The sequence below is a fragment of the Bubalus kerabau genome, chromosome 9 (assembly GCF_029407905.1).
Source record: "Bubalus kerabau isolate K-KA32 ecotype Philippines breed swamp buffalo chromosome 9, PCC_UOA_SB_1v2, whole genome shotgun sequence".
Classification (NCBI taxonomy): domain Eukaryota; kingdom Metazoa; phylum Chordata; class Mammalia; order Artiodactyla; family Bovidae; genus Bubalus; species Bubalus kerabau.
The window spans coordinates 109,058,435-109,076,830 of NC_073632.1; the positions used below are offsets into that span (position 1 = coordinate 109,058,435).

The window sequence follows — 18,396 nt, forward strand, 5'->3', positions numbered from 1 at the left end:
AAATAAAAAAGCACAACCCTAAAATTTTTTTACATGCTTGAAAACAAAATCTATTTTTCCCCTTAAGTTTACACTCAAAATTCATTGTGAGTCATTATCTTGCTAACATGTTCCACAGAAAGATATCAATGTATTTCAGTGTAAGATGTCACACGACATACAGCAGATACATATAACATCTTTAAAAAAAAAGAAAAAGTCTGAATTCTGAAGCACATTCTGCCCAGAGTTTGGACAAGGGATTGTGGACCAGTTTTCCCTTTGTAGTACTTTGAGTCACTTATTTTTGGTAAGTTTCTAGTAGTGAGATTCCTGATCTAAAGGGTACAAATATTTTTATTTAAAAATATTATTCTGATTTACAATATTATTGGGAATTTTTCAGTATAACTATTCCCTTCAACCTCTTCTGTATTCAATTTCATTTTAGAATAGCTTTTGCTAGTTTTACAGAATGCAAATAGTAGTTCATTGGTATTTTAATTATCTTTTATTTATACACAAGCCAATTTAATAATTTTTCCCAGATGATGAGCTCAATAAGAATAATCTCTTGATATGAGGCACTTAAAGTTGTGGGAAAGTTCACGTCATGGTTTCTTTACGTAAAGTGTCTTTGAATTTTCTTTACACACATTCTTTATTTTTAATTACTTGTATAATGTGTTGTATACATTAACCCTTGACCATCACATTTATCACAGCTGTTTTTCCATGATTTTTTTTTCACTTTTAGCTGTACTTTAGTTGTATTGATTTTCACTGTACAAAATGCAGGTCTTTGCACTTTTAATTTGTAATTCCTTAATTACATGCTTCCTTTAGTAGAAAACTGTCAGTTTTGAATAGCTAACTCATATCCTTTCAAAGCTAATAGCACTTTTATACTTTTCTTGACTTAATAAACGCCTGCTATAAATATGATTAGAAAACTTACTTCATTCCCAGTAAACCACTACTTCCCCATGCTGCTGCTGCTGCTGCTAAGTCACTTTAGTTGTGTCTGACTCTGTGCGACCCCATAGATGGCAGCCCACTAGGCTCCTCTGTCCCTGAGACTCTCCAGGCAAGAATGCTGGAGTAGGTTGCCATTTCCTTCTCCAACGCATGCATGCATGCTAAGTCACTTCAGTCGTGTCTGACTGTGTGTGACCCTATGGACAGCAGCCCTCCCGGCTCCTCTGTCCACAGGATTCTCCAAGCAAGAATACTGGAGTGGGTTGCCATTTCCTTCTCCCTACTTCCCCATAAATGTAGTTAATTCACAATATAGAATTCAGTCAAATAATGTTAAAACTCATGCTTGGCTTATTGGTTAAAACAACATTGATCTTTACCTCTTTCTAGCTCTTTATAAACATTTTTACAACTTTGAGGTTATTGTTTATTACATGAAAATCTCTTTCCAACTGTTTCAACACAGTCCAGCATAAGACTAGGGGCATGCACTCATTCAGTGCCTCTAACTTAGTGACTTGGTACATGCCTCTCAGCTCTAAGGGGTAAGAAAGACACATTAGAACTGATCCTTGCATTCAACTTTTTGCAGTTTGTTTAGAAGGCCAGGAAACATCGAAAATCAAGGCAGAAAATCATGAGCACAAAAGGAATCTCCAGGGGATCTTCCCAGTCCAGGGATCAAACCCAGGTCTCCCACATTGCAGGCAGATTCTTTACTGACTGAGCCACCAGGGAAGCAAAAAAAGAAATAATCTAGACATTAAATATCTGGTTGAGAGAAGAACAAGAACAGGGTGAGTATACTAGTTAGGTGACTCGCCTCAGATTTATTCTCTAAATGCTGTTTTATAAACATGAGTTTTAAGGCAGACCCAGTAAAACAGCCCATCATAAATTAATAGAGAAGAAACTGGGACCTTAGGAAGTAAATTCAGGAACACTAAATTAAAGCTGGGGCCCACAACATCAAATTATCTGCTCTGCTTTACTTTGAAAGAAAGTGGCTATGGGATCAGCATATGTTTGAGCTCCCAGGCAAGTGAAGTCATGAGGAAAATGTACACTAAGCTCACATGATTTGTGCACATAAGTGTGCACATGATTGAAAAAAGACCATTTGCTAGAAGAAAATGGATAGGCCTGGACAGCTGTGTTCAAAACTCAAACTTAGCCTATTTCAATAACATCCCTAAAGCACATAAGATAACAAGCATCCTCTCAAAGCAAAGCAATCATACATCTCAAGAGTGCAATCCATAAAGGAAACAAAGTCACACGGGGGCCAGAAAGCCAAGTTTCTAATCATTTAACTTGATTTCAGGACAGTATTAAAATAGTTAATATGTTGAAAATAACTATGCATAAGTTATGATGCATATATATGCATAAGATATGATCATGACTGCTTGAAGTGGTTGTTAAAAATTAGACTTTTCAAAGTTTTTTAAAAAATAAACAGTAAACAAAATTTACTGAATACTTTCTCACATCCATTATGATGATCATTGGGCCTTTCTCCTTCACTAGAGGATATTGTAGATTACATCAACATTTGTCAGCTGAATAATGTTCAAATGTCCATGCAACTTGGTCTTAATTTTTTAAAAGTTCAGTCAGTCCAATATGCTATTCTTTAAAGAATTATTGTTTATGTATTTAGAGGTGGGACTGGCTTACGATTTTTTCCCTATGTCATTTCCTGGCATTTCCTTTAATATCAGAAATACCACACTAAGAGCTTGTAAGTGCATGTACAACTGACTTTTCACAATGAATAAAATTAGCCCCCCTAACTTATGCCACATACAAAAATCAGTTCAGATAGGGAAAGCCCTTAACACAAAAAGACAGCTTTAAAATGCTTAGCAGAAAATTTGGGAGAGTATACCTTTAAGATCTGTAAGAACAAATCATAAAAATAATGGTTACAGAAGTGAGACCTTTAAAATTAAAAAATTCTGTTCATCAACAGGAATAATAAATAATTAAAATGAAACAACTCAGAGTAGCAAGAAGATACTTATGAATATAAATATAAATAAGAAAGAACAAGTATCTAGAATATTAAAAAACCACAAATCTGCTACGCTGCTGCTGCTGCTAAGTCGCTTCAGTCATGTCCGACTCGGTGCGACCCCAAAGACGGCAGCCTACCAGGCACCACCGTCCCTGGGATTCTCCAGGCAAGAACACTGGAGTTGGGTGCCATTGCCTTCTCCCAAATCTGCTATGGAAGACATCAAAAACCCAATAGAAAATGAGTAAAAGAAATGCCAGACACCCACAGAAAATACTCTAGCTCCTCCTACTTAAATGTGAATCTTTTGCTCCAAAAAGGCCCACTAGCATTTAATTGTCAGTTCTCCTTTTATTATTTATACTGGTTAGGTACTTAGAACATAGAAGTTTCTTGCCCTGAAAATGGATACACAAACCATTAGAAAAGATTAAGTGCTAAACTACCTAAGCCTTGAGGAAAGTGCTTTGGGTTCTGTACTCCTACTTTGTCATGCGGTTTCTAACATCGTAGCATGAACATGTACTCCCTCCCTGCTGGAACTGCAAGGGTTGTATTCTTTTTCCCCTTTCAAATATTTTTCTTCCAATGAACTTCAGAGTCTCTGGTTCTGCTAACACCACCACTGTTGTTTCAAAGTCAAGGACATAATAGAAATACTTACATTTTCTTGTCTGTGCCAAAGGAAATATGTGGGTTGTGGAAGCAAACTGTTCACAGTAGCTACTACCAACAGTTCTACAAAGGCAGGGATGAGGGGCAGTTATCCGGAGAGGAGCAAATCTCACAGCAGAAAACAGATGTAGAGGAGGGACACAGTGCACAGAGGCTCAAGAAACCCAGTGTCGAAACCTGAGTGCCCACTTCACTCTTGGGAAGGGTGTGTGTGTGTGTGGTTTGACCCACCTGTGAAGAGCCACCATAATTGGGAAATAGAATTACATTACCCTGAGGGACCAGCTGGAGAGGCAGAAGTGTGTGAGTGCTCAGTCGCTCAGTCGTGTCCAACTCTTTGAGACCCCGTGGACTGTAGCCCACCAGTCTCTTCTGTCCATGGGATTCTCCAGCCAAGCATACTGGAGTGGGTTTCTGTTTCCTACTCCAGGGGATCTTCCCCACCCAGGGATCGAACCAGCATCTCTCTCATACATCTCCCACATTGGTGGGCGGGTTCTTTAGCATAGTGCCGGCAACAGAGTGCAGCTCAATGCAGGTTAGGACTTCTAACGTATGCCATTGCCACTGAGTGCTTTGAGCAAGTTCCTAGCCCCCTCTGCCCCAGTGTCCTCATAGGTAAAGTGAGGATAATAATAGAACCAGTCTGGTAAAGCTGCTATGAGAATCAAGTGAGTTAATGCACATTAGAGGTAATACGCATGAGAACTAAATTTGGCACACACAAAGTTCTCAGTTAAGACACAGCTATCATCGTCACTGTCCCCAAACACCACCACCCTCACCACCACCACCTCATCATTATCACCTCACCACCACGTACCATGATTCTCATCACCATAATCTTTATCAACCATATCACCATCATCATTCATGGACTATTTCTTCCAGTGAAGAAATTATTAAATTATAAAGTCATTGAAGTGAAGTGAAGTCGCTCAGTCCTGTCCGACTCTCTGCGACCCCATAGACTGTAGCCTACCAGGCTCCTCCATCCATGGGATTTTCCAGGCAAGAGTACTGGAGTGGATTGCCATTTCCTTCTCCAGGGGATCTTCCCCACCCAGGGATCGAACCCTGGTCTCCCACACTGTAGGCAGATGCTTTAACGTCTGAGCCACAAGGGAAGCAAGAAAAACAAATCCAAAATAGGCAACTAAAAACTCCTAAAATATTAAAAGGACTTCAAATATTCCCAGTTGAAGGCACCTTTTTACTCACTTTCCTACTGGCACACTTACAAACTGATTCTGACCTCCTCTCAAATCTAATTTCTTTACACTTTTATTGGTGTATGAGAAATATTTCCCCTTCAAATTTCTGCTTTTTAGTATTTACCTTCTCTGACACTAAATGGGCAAAGAGAAACACCACCTGTTGATTCAGAAATGCCTCACGTTTCCAGCTCAAACCCTGAGACTTACTCTTTCCTTAGCATTCATCAGCTACTCACATTTCCTGAAGTTTTCTGTATAGTGTTTAGCGGGAGTGTGTGAGACGTGGGGTTGCTGGGATCTGGCTTCCTCCTTGACTGACAGGCTTCTGTGGGAGCCATCTGAAGAGGGAGTCGACTTGACAGAAGGAAGGCACGGGTGGGCGGGAGGCGTGTGGGCACTGTGCAGAGTTGGAAGCCGTGGAAACAGGCTTTTGTTCAGTGAAGGGGAAAGACGCTGCCTGAGTCGGTGGAGGATGAGAGCTGCAGTTCGTGTAGAGATCTCGAGCACATTGGAACGATTAGGAGGAATTACCCGAATTTAAGTTCTGAAATTGAAGTGGTCAAAATAGGCAACTGAAAAGCAAGAAAGGACTGGAGTCCTGAGAACTTTTCAAGGATGCGGAAGACTGCAGTTGAGGGCAACAAGGCCGGCAGAGACGGTGCGGGGAGCTCCGAGGAGTTGCAGGTGGCCTTGTGAGGCCCACGTCCACGTCCACCCCTGGGCCATGGCGGACAGAGCGGATGGACCGGAAGCACTTAGCCTTCGGCTTCCGGTTGGCCCCGGAAGGCCTTGGGTTACAGCTTACGACTGCTTTTGGCTCCTTTTCAGACGCCATCTTTCGCCTCCTGTCCGAGGCATGAATTTGAGCTTTAGTCCACAGTTGTCTCTGAGGCTGTGGGCTGACCTCCTGCAAGTGTCACACAGACGGGAGTGCCCCCCTGCGGAAAACGGGCAGATGCACAGCCATAATTGGTGGGTACCATGTCTGTGCACAGAGCCCTGGGTGCTTGCTCACAGGAGACCACTCTCCCTCGACTGTTCACTCGGGGATGGCAGTGCTGTCTTCAAGCCCACGTTTCAGGAGAGGCCCTAAGTCTCCTTAACACATTCACCTTTCCTGCTTTTATGCTTTCCAGAGTGAGTGTGGCAAGTGCTCCCGTGGTGACTCCAGTGGCCCCCGCCTTCTGCGGGGTGGGGAGGGTCACACCTGTGTCGCCCCTCCCCTCAAGGGTGGCTTGCTCTGATGGATGGAAGGCAGCAGAAGGGATGAGAGGCCAGCCTGGCAGTGTGCCCGGGGAGTGAAGGAAGGTCAGGAGAGGTTGTGAGAGGCCTAGAGCCAGAGGACCCTGCAGAGCTGCACCCCAACTCCTCACCCACAGGAACCCAGAGACAGGAAGTGTGTGCCCCTTCAAAGTGCCAGGATGTGGAGTCTTTTGTTACACAGCCATGGGTAATCAGTAGAACTGGTTCTGTCATCTGTGCCCCAAAGAGTCTTAATGAATACATCAACTTGGCAGGAGTACTAAAAATTCTCAAATGCTCTTTCCTTCAGGTTAGAACAGTAAGGGACTCTGAGCATTTCATTTCTACTGCCAGCATCTGTAAGGAAACAACCTTTGAAGAGATGCTATTTGAAATACGAACTACACTACACAGAGTTATGTATCCTCTGATGATTTTCTTTTATTCTTGTGGGAAAGTTACCAAAATTAAATCACATTAGGAAATGTCCATTCATTTCTTATATATGTATTAAATGTATGTATCCATGAATAACAACTACTTTTAATATGCCAATCATTTTACTAAAGAAAAAGACCTATTGTTATAATTTGAGAGAAATATAAATAGTCTTTAAGTTGATTATCAATTAAATGTTTCTGTGAACAATATGTGAAACTATATTACTTGAATTTTAGGTAACCAAGACAAGTCAGAGTTGTTAGAAATATATCTAGTATCAATGTTATGTTGTCTTGCATCTTTATTGTTTAGTCCCTAAGTCATGTCTGACTCTCTTTGTGACCCTGTGGACTATAACCCAACAGGCTCTTCTGTCTATGGGATTATCCAGGCTAGAATACTAGAGTAGGTTGCCATTTCCTACTACTCAAGGGGATCTTCCTGAGCCAGGGATCAAACCCACATTTCCTGCATTGCAGGTGGATTCTTTACCACTGAATCACCAGGGAAGCCTATTGCATCTTTAACAAATCAAATAATGTACTTTAGACCTTCATTCCCAGGGAGTTTGTAGGTTAGGTTGAAGGAATGCATTTCACACAGTCTTGGGTAGGTAGACTGGCAGGGTCCACCTTTGGACTCTATTCAGGTAGCTTAACCTCTAGCAAGGTGGGGGAACCAAACTCTCAATAGGAAGGGCACCTGATGGTGTCTCATCAGACAAATTCTAAAGGAGGAACTTTATTTCACACACGGAAGGCCCCCATGAACAGCTTTCCTTTACCTAAGCTAAGAATACACTTTGTTTTTGTTTTAAATAAAAATGTGAGAACTCACAGGTTTTATTTCTTAAAGGATAATCACAATTTTGATTTAGTGTTTAGTTTTCTTTTTTTCCCCACCATAGATGCTAATTTGAGAAGGAAATGGCAAGCCACTCCCATGGACAGAGGAGCCTGGTGGGTTACAGTCCATAGGGTCTCAGAGAGTCAGACACAAGTGATCATACACATATGATGCTAATTTGCTTAAATTTAAGCTAAATGAATTTCAATAACTAATTATGGGCTTAAAGTTTTGGGTAACTTCCTTTCAGTGACAGAATCTCATCTAATTCATCACAGTGAAGTATTCCTGAGAGTTTACAATGCTGCTGTACTTAGAAGTGCAGAAATACTAATGTCTATACATGCTTTCCACATTGATATAAGCGTGGTTATAATTGACTAGAAGTCAGAAAACACAGACAATAATTCCTCAACAGTCATTTGCTTCATGTTCATGATTTAGCATACCCCAAACACGTGCAGCTAGTGAGATACGTAATGTAATGTACATACCAGAGTTGCCAAGGGCACTAGAGTCTAGTCAGGTTGTAACCTGGTGCCAGGAAGATGGCATAAGTGATGGTAGAACTGAACCTCCAATGTTTTTGAAGCACAGATTGGAAACATCTCCCCAGAGAATGAACTAGAACAATCATTTGCTTCCTACAGAGCAGTGAAGACCTACTGCTCCTGATGTTAATACTAACCAGTGTGCTGTTGGAGAAAACTGCTTTAAAGGTAGTTTTTTGAAAATATATATTTAAATTTTAACATAACAGTTCTTATAGGTATGGACAATCAAAACATACTTTATATACATACGTGTGTGTATCTTTTTATTATTATTTTTGGTGGCTAAGCACATGGATTTTGGATTCAGAGAGCTGCAACTCCACTTCACTTACAATGTGGACTTGGACAGGTCATTTAACCTTCTAAAGCTTCAGTTTCCTCACCTTCAGAATGGCAGTAACAAGGAGATCCTATTCATTGTGTTGTTTTAGGAATTAATTAGATAAAACATGTAAAACACTTAGCTGGTCACCCTTTTGGAGTCAAGAATAGAAATATGTCACTCCCATCTGAACACCTATCTTACTGCAAATCATTTAATCAATCTAGAATTAGAATTTCTGGGACACAATAAATAAGCTTCCCACAAAGAGCTTCTATCTTGAATATTATCTAGAAATATTACAAAAAGTAGATTTTTATTTCAATAATGTTTGTGTTTAAAATTGAACAAAACCCCCAAACAGTAAAATAGAGTTTATATAGACAGACATGCTTAGTTCTTTGAATATTTGAATAATATCTGAAGTCCTATAAAGGCTAACCGTGTTCAAACAAAAGTATTGGGCAGTTTGTGATGAGTATAATAAGCAACGGCCGTTCACAGCCATCTTAGAAGGCTTGTTTCCTTAAAGCCATTATTGAGAATCAGCTTCAAGAGGGGGAAATAAAGTTTGAAAGCGCTGTCAATTATACACACAGCTGCACTGTGGCAGAAAGCCATGGCTGTGAGTGTCTTTGGTCTCTGAGAACAGTAAGCATATGATAATCAGTGTTGGTATTTCTGTTTCTAAGTCAGTAAAGGATGCTGGAGCTGTGCTTTGTTTTCAATAAAACAGTATGTATCTGTGGTCAGTAAGCTTTAAAAAAAATTCTCTTTATTTTCTTACAGATAATTTTAATATGAAATCATCACGATGTATACTATGAATATTTTACAAATTTACTTGTTAATTATATTACAATAAAGTTTAACCTGGTGGCTCAGACAGTAAAGAACCTGCCTGCAGTGGGAGAGACTGGGGTTTGATCCCTGGGTTGGGAAGAGCCCCTGGAGGAGAAAGTGGCAACCCAATCCAGCATTGTTGCTCGGGAAATCCCATGGACAGAGGAGCCTGGCAGGCTACAGTCCATGGGGTCACAAAGAGTCAAGACACTACTGAGAAACTAACACTTTCACTTTTTTCAAAGCTAAAATTAAAAAATAAATATCCCTCCATGGGGGGAAAAAAAATCTCATTGCAAACACGTGTGTGGTTTTGGTTTTTACTGTTTACCCGTAAGTTAGGAGTGTTAGGGAAAAAGTCAAAATCCATGTCTTGGAACCGTTCTGCATCTATCTTAGATATTAAACAACAAGCAGAGAGAGACAGCCACCCCCTACCTCCTCCACCCTCCCCTCTGGAGGTGACTCCGTTGAGGATAGGGCAAAGCAGAAATGAATTCCTAAAAACATTTTTCTTTTGCTATTGAACTTCTCTGAAGAGGTACTTGTGTCCTCCGTTCAGAGGAAATCAGGAGGCATTGACCTGACACGGACCTGGGGATAGCAGGAAAGTCAAGTCCGAAGTCTTTCTGTGCTTTGCTGAAAGTGGCCGGCATCCTCATGAAAAACAGCATTCTTAATGAGATCACTTAGTAGCAATTATTATTTCGTGCTAATAGGGTCCTGACTCTGACCATGTTACAAAATAATAACTACAAGTTATCAACTTTAAAGTACTTATGACACTTACTTATAAGACAATAAAATAAACAGTTGCCCTGGGGAAATAAGGTTTTTGAAATGATCCCATAGCTGGGCATCTGAAGAAAAAGCTGCCTGTGTTTAAACAAGTCTTTGTCAGCAGACTTCTCTCTCTAAATGTCATTCTACCGTCACTCAGAAACACTGCTATTAGAATCACTCTTTTCCTTAAAATACAGCACAAAAAGCAGGGTGTCTAGTCTTCATTATCAAATAAGCTTCAAAGCTGTTCTTCACCTAGTAATTTGGAAGAATGGCTGATAAACAGTGATTTAAACCAGGGAACGATAGGGTTTCATGTTTCGAAAGGCAGTAAAAGGAAAGAACCCGGGTGGAGGGGGTTTGTGGAAGAAGAGACGGGAGAGAGGGAAACACAGAGCATTGAAGAAGCCGGAGGGCCGCCCTCAGCCCCGCCCAGGGGCGCGACTGGCTCCGGGGATCACGGCCAGTCCAGCCATCATCCGCCTCAGCACAGGACTCAGGGCTGCGGGTTCAGCGGGTCTGGCCACGCCTGGGGAAGCAGCAGAAACCTGGGCGGGCGCCAACGTGCCTGGGGCACGTTTCCAACAGCGGTCATTCTGCAGCTTCCTCTCTCCACGTGGACACAGGAGGCTGATTTTCCCAGGGTCCAAACGCGGGTCCAGAGGAACCCCTGCCATGGGACCGATGGGGAATCCGGGACCTGCCCATTCTGGGAGCCAAATCCCGACTCTGTGACCCCCAGGACTTGGAGCTCTGCTTTTCTCTCAGATCAGATCAGATCAGATCAGTCGCTCAGTCGTGTCCGACTCTTTGCGACCCCATGAATCGCAGCACGCCAGGCCTCCCTGTCCATCACCAACTCCCGGAGTTCACTCAGACTCACGTTCATCAAGTCAGTGATGCCATCAGCCAATCTCATCCTCTGTCGTCCCCTTCTCCTCTTGTCCCCAATCCCTCCCAGCATCAGAGTCTTTTCCAATGAGTCAACTCTTCGCATGAGGTGGCCAAAGTAGTGGAGTTTCAGCTTTAGCATCATTCCTTCCAAAGAAATCCCAGGGCTGATCTCCTTCAGAATGGACTGGCTGGATCTCCTTGCAGTTCAAGGGACTCTCAAGAGTCTTCTCCAACACCACAGTTCAAAAGCATCAATTCTTCGGCGCTCAGCCTTCTTCACAGTCCAACTCTCACATCCATACATGACCACAGACGAACCTTTGTTGGCAAAGTAATGTCTCTGCTTTTGAATATGCTATCTAGGTTGGTCATAACTTTCCTTCCAAGGAGTGAGCGTCTTTTAATTTCATGGCTGCAGTCACCATCTGCAGTGATTTTGGAGCCCAGAAAAATAAAGTCTGACACTGTTTCCACTGTTTCCCCATCTATTTCCCATGAAGTGATGGGACCGGATGCCATGATCTTTGTTTTCTGAATGTTGAGCTTTAAGCCAACTTTTCCACTCTCCACTTTCACTTTCATCAAGAGGCTTTTGAGTTCCTCTTCACTTTCTGCCATAAGGGTGGTGTCATCTGCATATCTGAGGTTATTGATATTTCTCTTGGCAATCTTGATTCCAGCTTGTGTTTCTTCCAGTCCAGTGTTTCTCATGATGTACTCTGCATAGAAGTTATATAAACAGGGTGACAATATACAGCCTTGACAAACTCCTTTTCCTATTTGGAACCAGTCTGTTGTTCCATGTCCAGTTCTAACTGTTGCTTCCTGACCTGCATACAAATTTCTCAAGAGGCAGCTCAGGTGGTCTGGTATTCCCATCTCTTGAAGAATTTTCCACAGTTTATTGTGATGCACACAGTCAAAGGCTTTGGCATAGTCAATAAAGCAGAAATAGATGTTTTTCTGGAACTCTCTTGCTTTTTCCATGATCCAGCGGATGTTGGCAATTTGATCTCTGGTTCCTCTGCCTTTTCTAAAACCAGCTTGCACATCTGGAAGTTCATGGTTCACATATTGCTGAAGCCTGGCTTGGAGAATTTTGAGCATTACTTTACTAGCGTGTGAGATGAGTGCAATTGTGCGTAGTTTGAGCACTCTTTGGCGTTGTCCTTCCTTGGGACTGGAATGCTCCGGGAAAGGATGGGCCCTCTCTCTCCTAGTTTGTCTCCTTCCACTGAAGAAATTTGCTCCAAAGACGCAAACAATGTGAAGGAAAGAATACGGAGATCAGGCTGCACGAATAACCTTGTTTATAGGTTTCTGAGCACAGTTTCCAACTAATGATATATATATATATATATATATATATTTTATCTATAGGATAGATCATGAAATACAACACCCGACAGGCCTTTTCCTAAAGATCAGCAAGTTCTGTCTTCTCATTGAAAACACATGGAAAATCCAATTCAAAGTGGATTACAGAGCCGGCAGATCATCCAGCTCTCCCGGCCTCTCTGTGGCGCCTTCCTTTTCCCTCCTCTGTAGCTGCTCACTTTGATTCAACTATGGGCTTCCCTGGTGGCTCAGACAGTAAAGAATCCACCTGCAATGCAGGAGACCCAGGTTCGACCCCTGGGTTGGGAAGATCTCCTGGAGAAGGGAATGACTACCTGCTCCAGTATTCTCGCCTGGAGAATGCCACTGCCAGAGGAACCTGGCGAACTACAGCCCATAGAGTCGCAAAGAGTCAGATTAAACTATACTTGCAGTGGGCTGAAAAGTGAGTTCTAAAATTGTCTCATAAGTGGTATTATTTTTGTTTCACGTCTACTTCATCCTTGTAGAATTATTTTGTACTTAATTGCATATATTGGTTAAAAGCAATGTACTGAACATTACTGCTATAATTTTGCACATAAAGTGCACATCCTAGAATAATTTGATCCTAGAATAAAATGTACCGAGTTTAATCCCATGATACTTTTTGGAAATGATTCTTTTTCAAAAGGGTGAAGACATGTAAGTTATCTCACGGTCTTCTCTTCCCATGTACAGTTAGTACAGCAAGAGAGCCCTGTCACAGAGGTTTTTCATCATTCGTATAAAGGGAGTGAAACTGGGATTTAATTTCATCTTCCTACACTGTCTGAAAGCCTAGAGTTAAGATTAATCTGAAGGCTGGCCAATCCCCCACCAGGTCCCTGGGCCACTCACAGTAGCTGCTAAAACACTACACACATGTGTCTCCATGGCACCCCACCGCAGAATTCCTGCCTGGGAAATCCCATGGGCAGAGGAGCCTGGTAGACTATAGCCCAGGGGCTTGCAAAGAGTTGGATACGACTGAGCGACTGAACAACAATGCATCTCCACACATTGGGGATTACTGACAACTCATTTCCAGCTATTTTTTCCTAAACATGAAACTGGCTGCTCAGCTAATTGCATCATTAAAGAAAAAAAAAAAAAACTTAATTATTACATTTACGCCCCAGATGTTTATCACCATTCTTCTGCTTCTGATTACTTCACTAGATCTGCTACTCACTTTACAAAATTGTAACTTATTTCTTTGTTTTTTTGATAACCATCTGTCATCCAATTCTTTGCTGTCAAGTTCTAAGCTTCTTCTACTTCAAACTTCATTTCCAGGAGGAGTCTTATTGCCTATATAAAGGGGAAATGTACAGTACAATGTATTTTCCGCTTCTTTGTGTGTATTTACCTAACAGCGGAATAATAGTATTTGTGTACCCCAGCCAGAATGCAGGAGCACCAATGGTACTAATAGTAACTGATATCTAATTATTATTGCTTCCGCCGTAATTGGCACTTGTGAGCACTTGCTCTCTGCCAGGTACTTCTCCAAGCCAAGGCCTGGGACGAGCGTGGTCAGCTGCGCCCATCCTTCTCTCTTGTCCTGGATGCTGACCCTGGAAAACCCAAGGGCGCTTGTTGGCTCTGTTGTGTGCTACTCCCTTCAGAAAGGATGAACTCTCATTTTTCTTTCCTTTATTTCCAAAGGCGAAACTTAACTTGGACTTGCGGTTTTATATGGATGATCTCTTTTACTGCTTGGTCACATAGTGGATAAGAAGACCATGTGGTTTTCGTCTTTCCTGGATTCAGAGTTTACCTAAAGCAGTTATTTCAACCTTGTCACTGTTTCCTTCCATCCTCCTCTATCTTATTCCCTTTCTGCATCCTTCCCCAAATGAATCCTTCCCCATCCTCTTCAAATGAACATTATTCGTTTCTAATAACCCACTTTACAGATGAGAAAACTGAAGTCTGAGCAAGCTCTTGGGGTTTCCCAGGTCACATGGCTGTTCAGTGGCTTGGACCAGATTTGCTGATTTCCTCCCCCTCTGCTTTTTCCATTATGTCAGCTACTAGGTTTTTAATAAGTATTTGTTGACAGCGCATGAAGTATGTGTGCTAAGCATTTCACTGGGTGCACCCAGAAGAATAAAGGAGTGAGACCCTGCCTCCTAGAGCGAGGGCGGCTGCTGGCTGAAACTTACTCTCCCACGTCCCACTTGATGTTTCACAGGTATCATCTTAGTCTTCTAACGGAAGCATGATCACTCTCGTTTCAAAGGTGAAACCATTGAGTTCGTACCAATTTACCGACTAGTCCCAGGCCCCATGGCTGGTAAGTGGCCGGGAAGCCCCAGTTTGAGGCATGGGTTTCGGTTAACACAGCTCGAGCTGGCTCCGGAGCCTCCTCCTGGTCTGCCCCCTAAAGAGTTTACACTCACGCTGATGGCGATGATGGACATGCAAGAAGGCAGTATGAAATGACAGTGCCTTTCCTAGGATTGATAGGAAACGTAAATGCTACAGAGGTTCACATGCATGAAATAAATCAGGTGCGGACCTTGGGAAATGAAGATGACTGCGCTAATGTTTAGTTAAGGATCACCTCTCACTTAACTTTCTGTATCTTTTAAATGTTTCTAAAATCTGAAGACCTGGTGACCACTGACAGAATGAGTTGTAGACAACCTTTAAAAAGGCATTAGCTAAAAAGACCATTCGGTGGATTTCTATTAAAAATAACCAAAGAGAGGATTAGTTACTGGTTTTCAGTTACTTCTTACTGTAGAAGGTAGTTTTAGCCACATAAGATGATGTACTTCAAAACATTTATTTTATAATTTATATCTCAGTGTCATTTGAAAGTTCTATCAGCTGGTCATCTATAGTATCTCTGCTGGGTCCATCACAACTTTGCCAAGACCCTTTACATTTCCCCTCAGTTTTTAAAACTCATTTATTTTTAATTGAAGAAAAATTGCTTTACAGTATTGTGTTGGTTTCTGCCATACATCAGCATGAATCAGTCTGGGTATATCTATGTCCCCTCTCTCTTGAACCTCCCTGGCACCACCCACCCCATTCCCTTCAGTTTTGCTTAATATACAAGCATGACTTTAAAATGTTCTACATAAAGTTAAGACATCAGGTCACAGTAGATATTTAAAACAGCAGATTAAAAGAGCAGTCTCAGATATTATAAATACAAAACACTTCGTGTTTTGATGCAAATAATTAAAACATGTTGTTCATTTGCTCAGTCATGCCCAACTCTTTGCGACCCCATGGACTGAAGCACTCCAGGCTTACCCATCTTCCACCATCTCCCAGAGCTTGCTCAAACTCATGTACATTGAGTCAGTGATGCCATCCAACCATCTCATCCTCTGTCATCCCCTTCTCCTCCTGCCGTCAGTCTTTCCCAGCATCAGGGTCTTTTCTAATGAGTCAGCTCTTTGAATCAGGTGGCCAAATTGTTGGAGCTTTAGTTTCAGTGTCAATGAATAATCAGGGTTAGTTTCCTTTAAGATTGACAGGTTTGATCACCTTGCAGTCCAAGGGACTCTCAAGAGTCTTCTCCAACACCACAGTTCAAAAGTATCAATTCTTCTGCCCTCAGCCTTCTTTATGGTCCAACTCTCACATCCATACATGGCTACTGAAAAAACCATAGCTTTGGCTATATGGACCTGTGTTGGCAAAGTAATGTCTCTGCTCTTTAATATGCTGTCTAAAATATATTACAATGTTTTAAATGAATATTATATCTGCTATCAATACAATGAATGTATAGAAGACACAGAAATATCCCTTTCAAAGGAAACTGAAATGTAAATTATAAAATAAATCTTTTAAAGCACACCCTGTCAGGTGGTTGGAACAACCTTCTACAATAAGAAGTAACTGGATGCCTAGTAAATGATCCTCTCTCTTGTTATTTTTAATGGAAATCCACTGAATGGTCCTTAAACATAATGCTTTTTAAAAGGTTCATTGCAACTTATCCTGTGAATGGTCACCAGATCTTTAGATTTCAGAAACATTAAAAAAAAAATGATGGTTTAAGAGTAAGGAAGACAAAAAGGGGGAAATTACTAATTTTGTAGACCTATTCTATAATTATATTTTACAGTTATACAAGGGATCATTACAAATTAAGTGAATTAGAACACAAAAACATAATGATTACAAATCAAATAGCTATGGTTCTTATAAAAATTTAGCTACATTTTTTTCCTATGTCACCACAAATGCCACCACCTTTGCCTCAACTAACTTACTCCATTGTCCTTTGGGCTGTTGTCTCCACAATAATAGCAGGTGAAATATAGGGACATGTGTGCATAGAAGCATTGAGTAGTAGTCCTTGAAGATTATGATGACTGGACTCAGGAGAAAGGTGTTCATTTCTTACTGCTTTTGCACATCCAGTATATGGTAGGACATATGCCAGTACTTACTTGAAATAAAACTTTTAGCCTAGAAAGAGCTAGCTTATATTGACTCAGAAAGATTCGATCTTGCATATGATTATATTATTTAGTTACAAATGGCTTATAAGGTCTTGTTGTTGTCACTCAGCCAAGTCCTGTCCAACTCTTTGCCACCCCATGGACTGCAGCTCCAGGCTTCCCTATCCTTCACCATCTCCCAGAGCTTGCTCAAACTCATGTCTATGGAGTCGGTGATGCCATCCCACCATCTCATCCTCTGTCACCCACTTCTCATTCTGCCCTCAATCTTTTCCAGCATCAAGGGTCTTCAAATCAGTTGGCTCCTCACATCAGGTGGCCAAAGTACTGGAGCTTCAGCTACAGCATCTGTCCTTCCAATGCATATTCAAGGTTGATTTCCTTTAGAATTGACTAGTCTGCTCTCCTTGCTGTCCAAGAGACTCTCAGAAGTCTTCTCTAGCACAACAATTATAAGGCCTTAGCAAGAATTTTATTTTAAACTTTGATTTATCTTGTCCCCATTCAATTTGGCATGGAGACCGTGGTTGAGTGCCCGGCTGAAAAGCTCTGTATAAAGTTTAGACAATGAACTGGAAACCCTAGCAGACAGTCTGAAGGCTTTTGCAAATTAAGATCAAATCACCATGCAATTGTTTTGTTCTGCAAGCTAGCTGAATTTAAAAAAATATTATACCCATACTTTTATTGTTTATTGGTCATGTGGCAAACACTTCCTGCAGGCAACTTGTCCAGGCTGGATTTTTTTCACAGCCCAGCAGATGAAGCCACCAGGCCCGCAGCTCTGCGGTGATCCTGCCAAAGGACTTCAGAGATTTAAATACAAATGCAGAGAGCGACAAACAAGTGGAAATAAATGTGCTTAGTAGTTTGCCAGCGCACTCAGAATCATTCCATTTACTGCAAACTTTAGAGACATATGAACATCCTGTGTGGTGCAGAGCTCTATTTATACAGCCGTTAAAAGATTATAGAACATGCAGTCTTGACTTTAAAAAAAGATGCTTACTACTTGAGTCTTTCAAACTTTTCATTGTTTTAGAATTGAATTTTCTGGCTCACAAATAACACACTCCGCTTATAATTTATACTTTTAGCTAAAGTGAAAAGAGCCGCTTTCTTACATTTCTACATGACAACAGGGACTTGATTTCGCAGTTATCATTTCACTCTGACACTTGAGTGTTTTCCCCCTCAGGTTCCCTAAAACGTTGGATCAGACAACACTCAAGAAACTTACATACGATTAGATAAAGTGTTAAAAAGAAAAACCAAGAATTATATATTTATCTTAAAATATTTTATTGCGATATAATAATATACCATAAAATTCATCCTTTAATAAAAGCGCATAGTTTGTAGAGTATTCACAAAGCTGCACAACCCCCAGCTGAACATTTCCTAATCCCCAAGGGAAACCCCATTCCCATTAGAGGTCACCCCCGTTCCTTCCATCCCCCAGCTCCTAGCAACCACTAGCTTCATTTCCGTCTCTGTGCATTTGCTTACTCTGTTTCGTATACACAGAATCTTACAACATGAGATCCTCTGTGACCGGCTTCCTTCACTTAGCATGTTTCCAAAATTCATCCATAGATGAATGATGCTTAGATGTTTTAGCATCTATTAGTACTTCATGCTTTTTATGGCTGAATGCTATTCTGTGGTAGAGATATGCCTTATTCTGATTTTCTGTCCATCAGCTGATGGACATTTGAGTTGTTTCCGCGCTGGGGTTATAACTATGTTACTCCTCAGTTCAGTTCAGTTCAGTTCAGTCACTCAGTCGTGTCCAACTCATTGCAAC

At 41.3% G+C, this 18,396-nt stretch overlaps 1 long non-coding RNA gene across 1 annotated transcript in view; it reads right to left on the minus strand.

The window, feature by feature from the left end:
• LOC129619499 (uncharacterized) overlaps nucleotides 1-5,586 on the minus strand; it is an 83,509-nt gene extending 77,923 nt beyond the window's left edge. The window contains exon 1 of the long non-coding RNA XR_008697908.1: nucleotides 5,106-5,586. This is a non-coding gene — a long non-coding RNA (uncharacterized LOC129619499). The remainder of the gene's footprint in view (nucleotides 1-5,105) is intronic.
• Nucleotides 5,587-18,396: the final 12,810 nt, after the last annotated feature.